We start from the raw sequence: 12,044 nt of genomic DNA, 5'->3' as shown, positions 1-12,044 counted from the left end.
ACAATTGTCAAGCCATCTGTAGCGTTTGTAAAAACACGGTAAGTCGAGATAGGGAGTTAATCATCTAGGAACCTCCTCCCTGTTACGTCATTTGCAGCAAACTCATGAAAAGTTTATGATAACATCAGATATAACAACAAGCAGTCCAGCATCAGCTAGCTCCCTTCTCTCAAGATCAACTAGATCCCAACACCTGAAGTCTCTATCGCCAACACCTTTGTCCTCAATATCCACAGTAGTGATCGGAGGTAGTCCTGCATCCAGTTTGTTAAGGCTAGGTGAATCACTCCCTATCCAGGATTCATCAGAAGAGTCCTTCAGCGCTAGGCCTGCTGCTGGGGATGGATCTTCATCTCAGAAAGGGACCAAGAAGATTAGTATTTAAAAAAAAAAAAAACTTACTGTGAAACAATCATTTGCAAGGGGAAGCAAGTATGACAGCTCTCACTCAGTCACAAAATTAAATATTGTAAATAATATTGAGAGCTGTAATGTGGTCAAAATTGGCTTGAAATTAGTGGAAATTGATGTAATTGAAGTGCATAATACTCTAGGAACAAAAAAAAAGGCTAAAATTATGTGATTTTAGCTTTTTTTTTGCCAATGTTTTGGAAAAAAAATCCAAAACCAAAACAAGTCATGGTGGTTCGGCAAAACCAAAACTGGCCGAAGAAATAGAACCAAAACCAGCAAAAATGGTCTGGCGCACATCTCTAGGTTTCATAAATCTTCCCATATGTGGTAAAGTATGTGGTGTCCGCTAAAAACCCAATCTGAACTGGAGTAGATGCTTAGGTGAATAAAAAGAACTAGGGTGGAATAATAAGAGTTATGGTATAACATATCTTTGTTAACTCTTTTTCTTCAAGATCCATAGGGTCCACAAATTACCTTGTGTATGTAGCTGGAGAGATCTAGGCACCAAACAGTCAACAAGCTTTAGCTCCCAGGATGCCCTGGGTCCTCCTCCATATATACCTCGCCCCTGGCTACAGGCAGTCAGTTTGTTATCAAGCCTAAGCAGGAGCAGGAAAGAAAAAACTGAGAAGGAAGGACTCTTGCATTCCAGACACACACTCTCTAAGAAGAGAGAATCATAGAAATACAACAGAAAAGAATTCCCCAACAACAGGTACGTTAGGGTGGGTGCTCTGTGGACCCTATGGACCTCAAAGAAACCTGAGGCCATGAAGTCTACCTCTGGAATACCTCATTTGTCCCCAAGGCTCTGAAATACTTGTGGATGAATAGCCCACTCTGCGGCGTGTATATCCTGCCGACTTAAGAAGTCCACTTCCCAATTGAGGACTGCTGGTTATGAACAAAGCTGATATCATCGGACTGTAACATTCTGCCCAGACCAGAATGTTTAATACTTCCGCCATGGCAGCCTGGCTCCGCATGCCTCCCTGATGGTTGAGGTAGGCTACTGCAGTAGCGTTGTCAAATTGTACCTAAACAGGCCTGCCCTTCAGTATTTCCTGAGCTTGAACCAGCGCTCTGAAAACTGCCTTTAGTTCCAGGACATTTACGGACAGAAGACTTTCTTTTGCGTCTATCATCCTTGAAATGTGTGTCGACCTGTTACCTACAGCACCTGGTGTTCCCAGGTGGTCTCCCGTACAAGTACTAACCAGGCCCACACTGCATAGCTTCCAAGATCAGATGAGATTGGGCATGTCCAGTGTGCTGCTGCTGTAGGTTCACCCGCGGAGGCTGGCATTGGTCGTGAGGAGCACCCAAACTGGAATCCAGAATGGTCGACCCTTGTTGAGACAGCACCTCTATAACCACCACGACAGGGACAGTCACACTTCTGTTGAGAGACGATAGTCTGTGACCTTATTGAGTGGTACTCCCCATTCCAGTGTAAGAGTATTAACCGCTGTAAATGTCTGGAGTAGAACTGGGCATATTCCACCATGTCGAAGGTCAACATTATGGACCCCAGAACCTGCATCGCAGCATGAACAGATACTGACCGGCTGTGAAGAAGCCTGCATATCCACAGCTGAAGGGCCACAATCCTTTCTTCTGGCAGTTGGATTCTCTGGCACAGAGGATATAAGTGAGCTCATAAATGCACTATCTACCATACCCGCTGAAGAGACGACTTCTTAATTCATGTCTGTGTAGACAGGCAAATTCTGAGATGACGCTGTAACTCCTGTGGAGATTGCGTCAATAGCAGGAGATCGTCCAAGTATGGCAGTATCCTAATTCCCTGGTGCCTGAGGCCGGCCATCATTACTGCCATAATTCTGGTAAAAACCAGACGGGCTGTTGATAAACCAAACAGGAAGTGCCTGAAATTGGACTGGTTTCTGCAGTACTGCAAACTGCAGAAACCGTTGGTAGGATGGTGTAATTGGCAGGGGTGTATCTAGGGTTCCAAGCGCCCCTGGCAAACTAAGGGACTGGCGCCCCCCTCCAATGACTGCTTCTACTAAAAAAAAAACACACACTGGGGGTAGTTTAATTCACACACGTGAAGAAATAGGGAGAGTATAATTTTTATTTTTAATATATATATCTTTTATAGAACTTACTCTATTGCAAACCACTATATGTAAATTTTTTTATGCAAAAAAACACAGGAAAAGCTTAAAAACAGTGAATCAAAAACAAACAAAATGCATTATGGGTAACATAATTTACATATATTCAAATTGGGCTATCTATACAGCATTATGCTTTTTAACAACTGATACCTTCACTCCACCATTAATTTACTGTGATGATAACTCACATGAATCTTTTATATTATCCCACATAAGAATGAAGACAGTCCATACGGATTATGTCTTATTCCCAACACGGGGTTAGCCACAACCTATAAAAATCACAGCCAGTTCCCCCAAACTGAAGAAAACACAAATGTATTAAACTTACACTGGGGGTAGTTCAATTTACATGCCTGTAGAAATAGGGAGACATATATATATATATATAATTTTATTTTTTTCAGTTATAACACTTACTACATGAAAAGCACTGTTTATTAATTTCTATATGTCAACAACACAGGAAAAGAGGGCATCAATAACAAACAAGATGCATTGTGGGCAAGATAATTTGCATATATGCAAATTACCTTGCGAATAGAGCTTTGTGATTGATGTGGTGCTTGCGCTCTTTTCCTGCACCGTTGACATATTGGAATTAGTGAGTGGTGATTGATATGTGTTAGGTATTGTGGGGGAAGAGATATATTAGGAATAAAAAAAAAAAAAAATTTACTCTCCCTAATTTTAAATGTTTCTGATATAAAGGGACATATAAGAAGGCTAATACATACTAGCAATCAATGGAGAACACTGGCAAGAGCAGAGGAGACAGAAGGAGACCGAGGATCCTTGCTGCAGCTGACTGTGGGACACTGCTAAGAGCAGAGCAGAGGAGACATGAGATCACGTGCTAGTGATGTCGGGCTGTAACAGTGCCCCCCTGGGATCTTTACCCCTGACATTTATTAGATATTGGTGAAGGTAAAAGTGTATAGCCTGCGGTATAATAAATATCTAATAAATGTGAAGTCCAGTTATAACTGACAGTATTTGTTCTTTCAGCAAAACCTCATGCATTTAAACAATATATTTGCAATAGGTTCTTAATCAACCACAAAAAACACAACAGTTTAGTAGGACATTGAGCTCTGTATAACCTGGCCATACAGGGCCATGATTTGGGAAAAAGAAGCCCAAGAGAGTCTCCCAGGAGCTAGGAGCTGGTAGCTTGGTAGCTCTTTGCAACAGTGACCACATAATTCATTCTGCATGAAATCCTGATGGGACAACCCACCAGACAGGTCATACATGAAACCAGCACAGGGCTATCGCCTCCCACTTCTCGTTTTATTTCGTCATAACAATAACCCAGGAAGGACCCTTGTTATGTTATGCAAAGTAATATACTACAATGTGACAGTGTTTCATACCCAAAATAACCCACACACCTGCAGCAGAGGGCTTATGAGGAGAAACAGCAGTAATAGTTATAATTGACTGTTTATTCAGGAATAAAGGCAATATAAGTCACAGCAAAATTACACATGTCACATATACTGCAAAAATATATCACATATATATATATAAGCTCTTAGTCAACTACAAACAGCACACCATGCTAAGTAGGAAAATCGAGCTATGTATAACCTGGCCATCCAAGGAGAGGTACACAGGCAGACTGACCAAGCCTCCAGAAAATATTTGCAAGTAACCTACAACACATGTAGGGTTAAAAATGCCAAGTGACCCTCTTTACAGAAAAAAAAAAAAACCTTGTTTGAGGACTGCTCCTGCACCAAACAGCAAAAAACTGACTGTCTGTAGCCGGGGGCGGGGTATATATGGAGGAGGACCCAGGGCATCCTGGGAGCTAAAATTTGTTGACTGTTTGGTGCCTGGATCACTACAGCTACATACCCAAGGTCATTTTTGTGGACCCTATGGAACCCGAAAAAGAAAAATACTATTTTAACTGGAGGATCACTTTAATGTCTTGAGTAGCATCTGATAGTAATAAATTCAGAGACTACCTTCACTTTTTTCTCCATCTGTACGATGTACATGCATTGTCTTTGTGATATTTATTTTAAATAACAATTAACGTAGTTGCATAACAATACACACAACTACATAAAAACTGATAAGAAAATAATATACTACACTGCAGATTAGTGTTCAAGTTCCTACAATATCTGTTCAGTTTCCCAGAACACAAAACTATAAAAGTATTTCCTCTGCTTGCACTATTCATCTGGAAAAAATGTCCTTCCAGGACTGTACATAAATTTGATGGAGAAGTACAAGAGCAGACAGACTGTAAGGATGAGAGTGGTATTGCCACAATACTTCTTTCCTATTCGTGAAATATGAAGAAAGTAAAATATATATAGAAACTTTACACTATCGTCAATAACAGACTCTATTTACCCAGGTGCCAAAGTTTTAAAATACTATCTGCAAATTGGACCTGATGTCAAATACCCCCGTCACCACAGCGAAAGGGAATGTATATAAATATATTAATACAATACTCAATTCTCCAACATTTCACCAAAATTTTTATAAATGTTTTAGACTTTCTGCACTCCGACTCGCCTCCTGCAAATCACAGCTCCGCTCTATGAGTCAATCTGCTACCCCCCAAGGAAAATCTGTCACCCTTAGTGACTGCACTGGAAGTGGTTTTAAATTTGAAGAGATTTCCGCTAACTAATCGCCAGACAGACACTTCCAGTCCGGGCTGCGATTAGCAGAGAGCATATCCAATGGGGTGCCATGGCTTGCCACTACAGCCCCCCCCCCACTGTGGGGCACTGCATCCCATGGACTGTCCCTCCAAAATTGGGCCAGCTGCGACCAGACACAGTCGTGCTCGCTAAAGCATAAGCGACTGTATAAGGTAGTGAATCTGGCTGCTGCGCCAGTTTGTTCTCGTGACCACTTTGGATGCGATGCAGAATCAGACCCTAAATGCTTTTTGTTTATTTGTTTCACCATCACCCGTCACAGTCACAGGGCCTGATTCAGAGCCGGACGCTCTGACCAGAGTGCTCGCTCTGAATCAGTGCCCTCCTACCTAAAAATGGAGCGGCCTCCTGGCCGCTCGCATAGCTGTGGGTGACCACCCACAGCATATGCGAGCGGCCGAAAAGATGGTCGCGATGGTCAAGACCATCACGACCATTGGGCTTGCGACGAGACCCTGCGGTAGGGTCTCGGTGACCGCAAGCCCTGGAGTGATTTTGGCTCTATCAGAGCCAAAATCACTCCCACTGACATCACTAGTGATGTCAGTGGGGCCGCCTCCGTCTGGCAGCCACGCCCCCGGCACGCCCACCAAAGGGGGCGTGCTGTCAGTCACCATCGACAGCACGCCCCCTTTGGTGCGAGACCCGAAGCTGTCGCTGTCCGGGTCTCGCGCATGCGCACGACGGAGCTCCCTCCCTCGTGCGCATGCGCATTGGGGTAACATCGACCCACTTGCGAGCGCCCTGCGCTCGCGAGCGGGTCTGAATGACCCCCACTCTTCACTGACAGGTTCCCTTTAAGATATTCATACCACACAGACCTAAAAGCACAGTGTTAATGTAGCAATTAATGATTAAAGTGCATTAATCACCTTCACACAGTGGATGTTGCAATTTTATTTCAAATTTAGTCTCTTCATTCAATAGGAACTAGTATAATTTCTGAGGCATAAGGCACAAGTGACTCACGTATTAGTGATGCAGGTTCCTTGCCAGTCATTGGGTTGACTTCTTATGAATATTAATTTCGCCTGCAGAGCAGTTTCCTCTAGTTGCGAAGGCAACATGGTAAAATGAGCACGAGCAAAGGTACATTACTGAAATAAGAGTTTTATCTTTCTAGGGAAAATATTTACTACTGCTTTTTGTGAACACCTCATAAATCTGTACTTTGAAATTGGTAGAGTAGGTTGGTGCAACTGCAATGCAAAGCTGTGTTTAATTAGTTGACTGCAGATGGCCTCCCTATCCTTTCATCATGTTTTCATCAAACTTGAATTGCCATGGTACAGGCTGCAATTTCAGGGACTATACAGTAATTCTGTTATAATGTCAGTCAACCTGCTCCTCTCAATTCCATCTGCCCGTTCCCATAATATAGGAACAGAACATAGCATGAATTGAATGAAGAAAATTGCTACCATACCTTAAGGGGACAGTAGTCGAGTGTGAAGAGTATTGGGATTGAGTGACATGAAGCTTCTATTAAAGTAAAAATAAAAAATCACAGTGCCATGAATGCAATTGCAGCCTATACATCAAATACTAGAGAATTAGAGGTTTAAAACAATAGGCTAAGGAAGTATAAGAGAAGATTTGGAACACACTTTGCTATTCTACAAATGTTAAGTGAACAATAAAAGAGGAACCGTTGGCTTTAAAATATAATATTTCCCCTCCTCTAATAGAGCAGACTTTCCTTACACTATATTATTAAACATCTGAATTAGCTAGTTACACGTTTTCTCCAACTTTTATTAATATAGCCACCCATTGCCCACCCATCCTTCACCTATAATTTCACTGGTAGCCCGCCGCCTGTTCACTGGTCTCACTACAGTTCTGTATCTAATTGCATTTTATCATGAAGAGAAGCATTATAGTGTGCTATCTAATAACAATGAAGGGAAGCCTGGGGGGGCCCGGGCCCGGTGCCACCCCCCCTCCCTCACAGCAGCCCAGCACACAGCGTGTGCTGAACTGCACTGGGAGAGTGCTGTGACTGCTGAGCAGCAGTCACAGCAGTCTCCTATGCTTGTGGGAGGGATCCAGGCTGAGGGGCCACGGAGCGCCCCCCCTCCCCAGCGCGCAGTGTCGCTTTGCGGCACTGCAAAACTTTTTTGGGGGGGGAAGTGGGCGTTGCCACGCCTCCCGCGATTAGGCCACGCTCCGTTATCCGGGCCCACCTTGGCTCTTGGCGGGCCTGCTCCCTGTTCCCTAAACCTAACCCTCCCCTCTTAGTGCCTAAATCTCCCTCCCCTAGTCCCTAACCCTACACGCTAACCCTCCCCTCCACCCTACTATTTACCTTTGGGATGCCGGCGCTGTGATTCTGCCGGTATTCTAAGCTCCGGCATCCCCTGTGCCGATATACTGATCGTATCCTGTCTTGAATACATGCTGACATTGCAGATATCGCTGGGATTATTATATATACCTTATCAATATAGGTTTCTCTGTGTAGAATCGAAATGTGGCTAAATAATAGGCAACAGAAAAGCTCTAATAGAAAAATTTGACGGATCGGGAACGTCATCTAGGTGCTAGATTCTAGGGAGAACCCAGAACTAGCGCCAGCCCTGGTTAGAAACGTATATGCCTAGCATAAGTAGTACAGATAATAAAATAAATACTACACAGCATTCACAGACTCCAAAATGGTAAAGGTAGAATAGTCATTACAGCGAAAAAGTAATGTACTAATCCAACTGTCCAGCATATTATATATTATATCAATTATTTTAAATAAAAATACATATATGGTGCATGTGTCAAGGTGTGATGATCAACACTGCCTACCACTAGCTGTTAAGTAGATAATTCAGGCAATACAATACATTTGCTTCAAAACAATAAGGGTGAGATTTTACACAGCCCATCGTATACAGGCCTATTTTCTGCATAGCTCAGTGCCTGCACTATTACATCTCCCCATGAACTGCATATCATGCATACACAATGTAGAGACATGCAGAGTATTGCTGTGTACACTACACTAATAGATGTATGTGCTGTTATTGCTTTTCTTATAGTGAAAGTGAATTCTAATTAAGGTAAAACATAAAAAGGCGAACAGCCATTGTGCTGTAACCAGTAACAGTGCAGGTCGGTCATATATTTCATTTCTCTTACTGGATATGGCACCTAATAGGTACAGAGGGCCTAATTCAGACCCGCTCGCAAGCGAGTCGATGGTGCCCTAATGCGCATGCGTACGACGGAGGGAGCTCCGTCGTGCGTATGCGCGAGAGACCCGCATAGCGACAGCCAAGCTGTCGCTATGGGTCTCGCACCAAAGGGGGCATGCTGTCGATGGTGACTGACAGCACGCCCCCTTTGGTGGGCGTGCCGGGGGCGTTGCTGCCCAGACGGAGGCATTCCCATGGGAACGCCTTCCGTCTGGAGCCGGCCCCACTGACATCACTAGTGATGTCAGTGGGAGTGCTTTTGGCTCTGATAGAGCCAAAAGCACTCCTGGGCTTGCGACAGCCAGACCCTACCGCAGGGTCTCGACGCAAGCCCGATGGTCGCGATGGTCTTGACCATCGCGACCATCTTTTTGGCCGCTCGCATAAGCTGTGGGTGGTCACCCACAGCTATGCGAGCGGCCAGGAGGCTGCTCCATTATTAGGTAGGAGGGCCCTGATTCAGAGCGAGCGCTCTGGTCAGTGCGTCTGGCTCTGAATCAGGCCCAGACTTCTAGTTCAGAAGGCAATGCAATGTGATTTGTGTCATCATGGCCACATCTTCCGCTCCGCAATGTTACAAGTAAAGGTGCCCACACACTAGGCGATCTGCTCACGATCCGATATCGTGTCCGATTTCTCCCCCGGCAGCTCCCCGGCAGTTGGTGTTAAAAGCTATTAAAATTGGCCCACGATCTATCGTGCATCCTCTACTATTCCAGTGCATCGTGACTGAGATTTTCAGATCTTCCCTGCAGCAGGCAAGATCTGAAGATGCGATGTATGACCAGCGCAAACTGTCAATCACTGACAGTCTCCTGCCAAACTGTGAGCAACTACACAGACCCATACTGCACATGCAACTCATCAGTGTGCTGGAGAAATTAACCATTTTCTTGTAGCACAAATCCTCTAATCCATTTATTCTCTTCAGTGTTTCCTCCATGATAGGCAGAGAATGATGAGGTCATCACTGAGTTCTGCACTCCCGGGAGGCCTAAAGGAAATTGCTAGACTCTTCAGGTAGTCAGGGAGATCACAACTGCTTCAGTGAGTTTCCCTGACATTCGGGGAAAGTTGGCAAGTATGTGCTTCTCCCCCCGTTTCTGAGCTATTGCGTGTATTCCTCTCCCCTCAGCACATATTCTCCTGCATGTCTCTTTGCCCCTCCATTGCTCCTGCCGGTCTATGATAACCTAACTGCACAGTTTATATTTATTTTCCCCATCTGTCTCTCTCTCTTCTACATGTTCTCTCTATTTTTTATGCCCAGCATCTGGCTGTCTTGTCCCTCTCTCTGCTCAGCATCTGATTGGCTACTCACTCTCTCTGTCCAACATCTGGATGTTCAAGATGTGCCCCTTGACCCCTACATCTACTCTGCTCCACTGCGCTGCTCCAGAGAACATCTCCTCCCTTTTCTTTCTTCAATGTTCCACTGTCTACATTCAGGCCCCCATCCCGGTGTATGCCTCCATCTATCAGTCTCTCCCTTTCTGTTTTTCCCATGTCCAATCTTCTATGTCTGTGCATTGGTCTCCTCTTTCTGTGTGTCTGTCCATATCTTTCTCTATCTGTTGTCTGTCTCTAATTTTGCATGTGCTTATTTGTCTTGCTTTAACCCCTACATCCACATTGTGGGTGTCTGTCCTCTCTCTCCTTTATGTGTCCGTCCTTCTATCATATCTATCCCCTATCCTTCTTCTACCATCTTCTGCCATTTGCCCTCAACACCCACTTTGCCTTTGATCCTCTCATAAACCGCATTTTCTCTTGTCCTGCACCTTCTCCCGACTCCCCGTTCTTATTCCTATTCTGCTCTCTTACAGTCTTCCTCTTCTGAAGTTCATGGAGTCCTGGGGGTATATTTACTAAAGTGAGAGTTTTTAGAAGTGGAGAAGTTGCACATAGAAACCAATCAGATTCTAGCTATTATCTTCTAGAAGGTGCTAGTTACATGTTAAGTAGAATCTGATTGGTTGCTATGAGTAACATCTCCACTTCTAAAAACTCTCACTTTAGTGACTATACCCCCTAGTGGCTGTCGACAAAAGTAATATGGATGAACAGAGGCACAACTGTGTCCAACACCACATAACTGCGTGTGGATATGGCATTTAAACACAATCTTTTTAATCTATTAATTGTTGCTGAGGTACAGAATAGGATTATGGGTGCTATTCATCAAATTAAAAATCCCAATGGCAAAAGTGCTAATGAGGCTTTCATACATTGACTGACAGGAATTCCTCATTAGAGGGGCAACCACTAAATGACAATTTATCAAAGAGGGAAAACTTTATTACCGACTAAACTGGATCCAGAGGCAATGGTTGCCCAAATCAGTATTTTGCCTAGGACCCCATGAGATCTTTAACCTGTCTCTGACGGAGGTGAAGGTGCCTGTCACCAAAAATTACGTCATCAAGCTCTTTGACCACTCACATCATTGGGGAAATGGGCGTGATTTGGTAGGCTGTCTGAAATTCGGGAGGCTCCTGGACATCTAGGGAGAGTAGGCAAGTGTGTCCAGATACCCTTCACTAACCAAAATTGCTGCAGGATGTCAAATTATTGAGCCATACATTATATATTCATTGTCTATACATGGCAACTGTGAATTTCCAAGGTATCACTATACTCCAGAGCAGCACTTTCCAGATGTGCGCCATATTAAGGATCCTTTAAGGGGAAGTGAATGGGATGGAGCAGTCCTGTGCAGACTATCCTCCTTTATATTACTTACCTAAGATGGCACACAGCTCCATGCTGAACACACACCTATAGTAGCCATGCCTGATTGATTAGACCAGTGTCAGTCATCACTGGTGCATGCCATATGGTCATAAATTAATTTGGTCTCTCAAACCATGAATTCAAAATGCTTTCCAGGCTAAACTAATCAAATAAGAACTAGGAAACACTGAGCAGCAACCATCTTGAAATTGCCAAGCACGTTTCAGACTCTATAGTTTAAATCAGGGGTGGGGAACCTTTTTTCCGCCGAGGACCATTTTGATTTATATAACATTATTTGTGGGCCCGGAGCAGGCCACGCCCCCTCCATGTGATGTCACACGGGGCAGGGCCACAATCGCTGGTGATTACAGCAATGCCCGGAGCATCCTGAGGGCAGTGGTGTGACTGTCTGAAGCGTCCTAAGGACGCTCCTGGTGGCAGTGGTGGGCTGGGCCGGGGTTCAGGGTGCCATCTGCCCCCGGGGCTGGTCCCCGCTGGGCCAGACCCTATGTTGGCCCGCTGCCGCGATCGGAGGTGAGCTCCAATCAGGCAGCTATAACCGGGCCACATGTGGCCCGCATCCCTGTCATGATCGGAGCACAGCTCCAATCGGGCAGTACAGGTTGGCAACAGTGGTCTCTGAAGCGATCAAAAACCTCTGATCGCTTCAGAGGCCAGCGTTCCCAGTGATGCAGCGCGCAAGTGACTTCATGACGTTGCCGGCGACAGGCGGAGCCTGCACCTGCCGCTCTGGATGTAATTAGATCCAGTCAGCGGCAGCGTCTACGCTGGACAGCGTGAACTGGAGCGGTGCCCAGCGGCTGTCATGAAGAAAGGCAAGTACTGCACAGACAGGTGAGTGGAGC

General features: G+C 44.9%; 1 protein-coding gene and 1 pseudogene across 5 annotated transcripts in view; both read right to left on the bottom strand.

Annotated features, from left to right (window-relative positions):
- Positions 1-12,044, bottom strand: part of LOC148524991 (uncharacterized) — a 465,228-nt gene that overhangs the window by 206,183 nt on the left and 247,001 nt on the right. The window lies entirely within an intron of this gene.
- On the bottom strand, positions 1,586-1,703 carry LOC148524993 (5S ribosomal RNA; annotated as a pseudogene).

This window comes from Taudactylus pleione, unplaced genomic scaffold (genome assembly GCF_031769625.1).
Source record: "Taudactylus pleione unplaced genomic scaffold, aTauple2 ptg000114l, whole genome shotgun sequence".
Classification (NCBI taxonomy): domain Eukaryota; kingdom Metazoa; phylum Chordata; class Amphibia; order Anura; family Myobatrachidae; genus Taudactylus; species Taudactylus pleione.
This window is presented reverse-complemented; position numbering and strand designations above follow the sequence as displayed.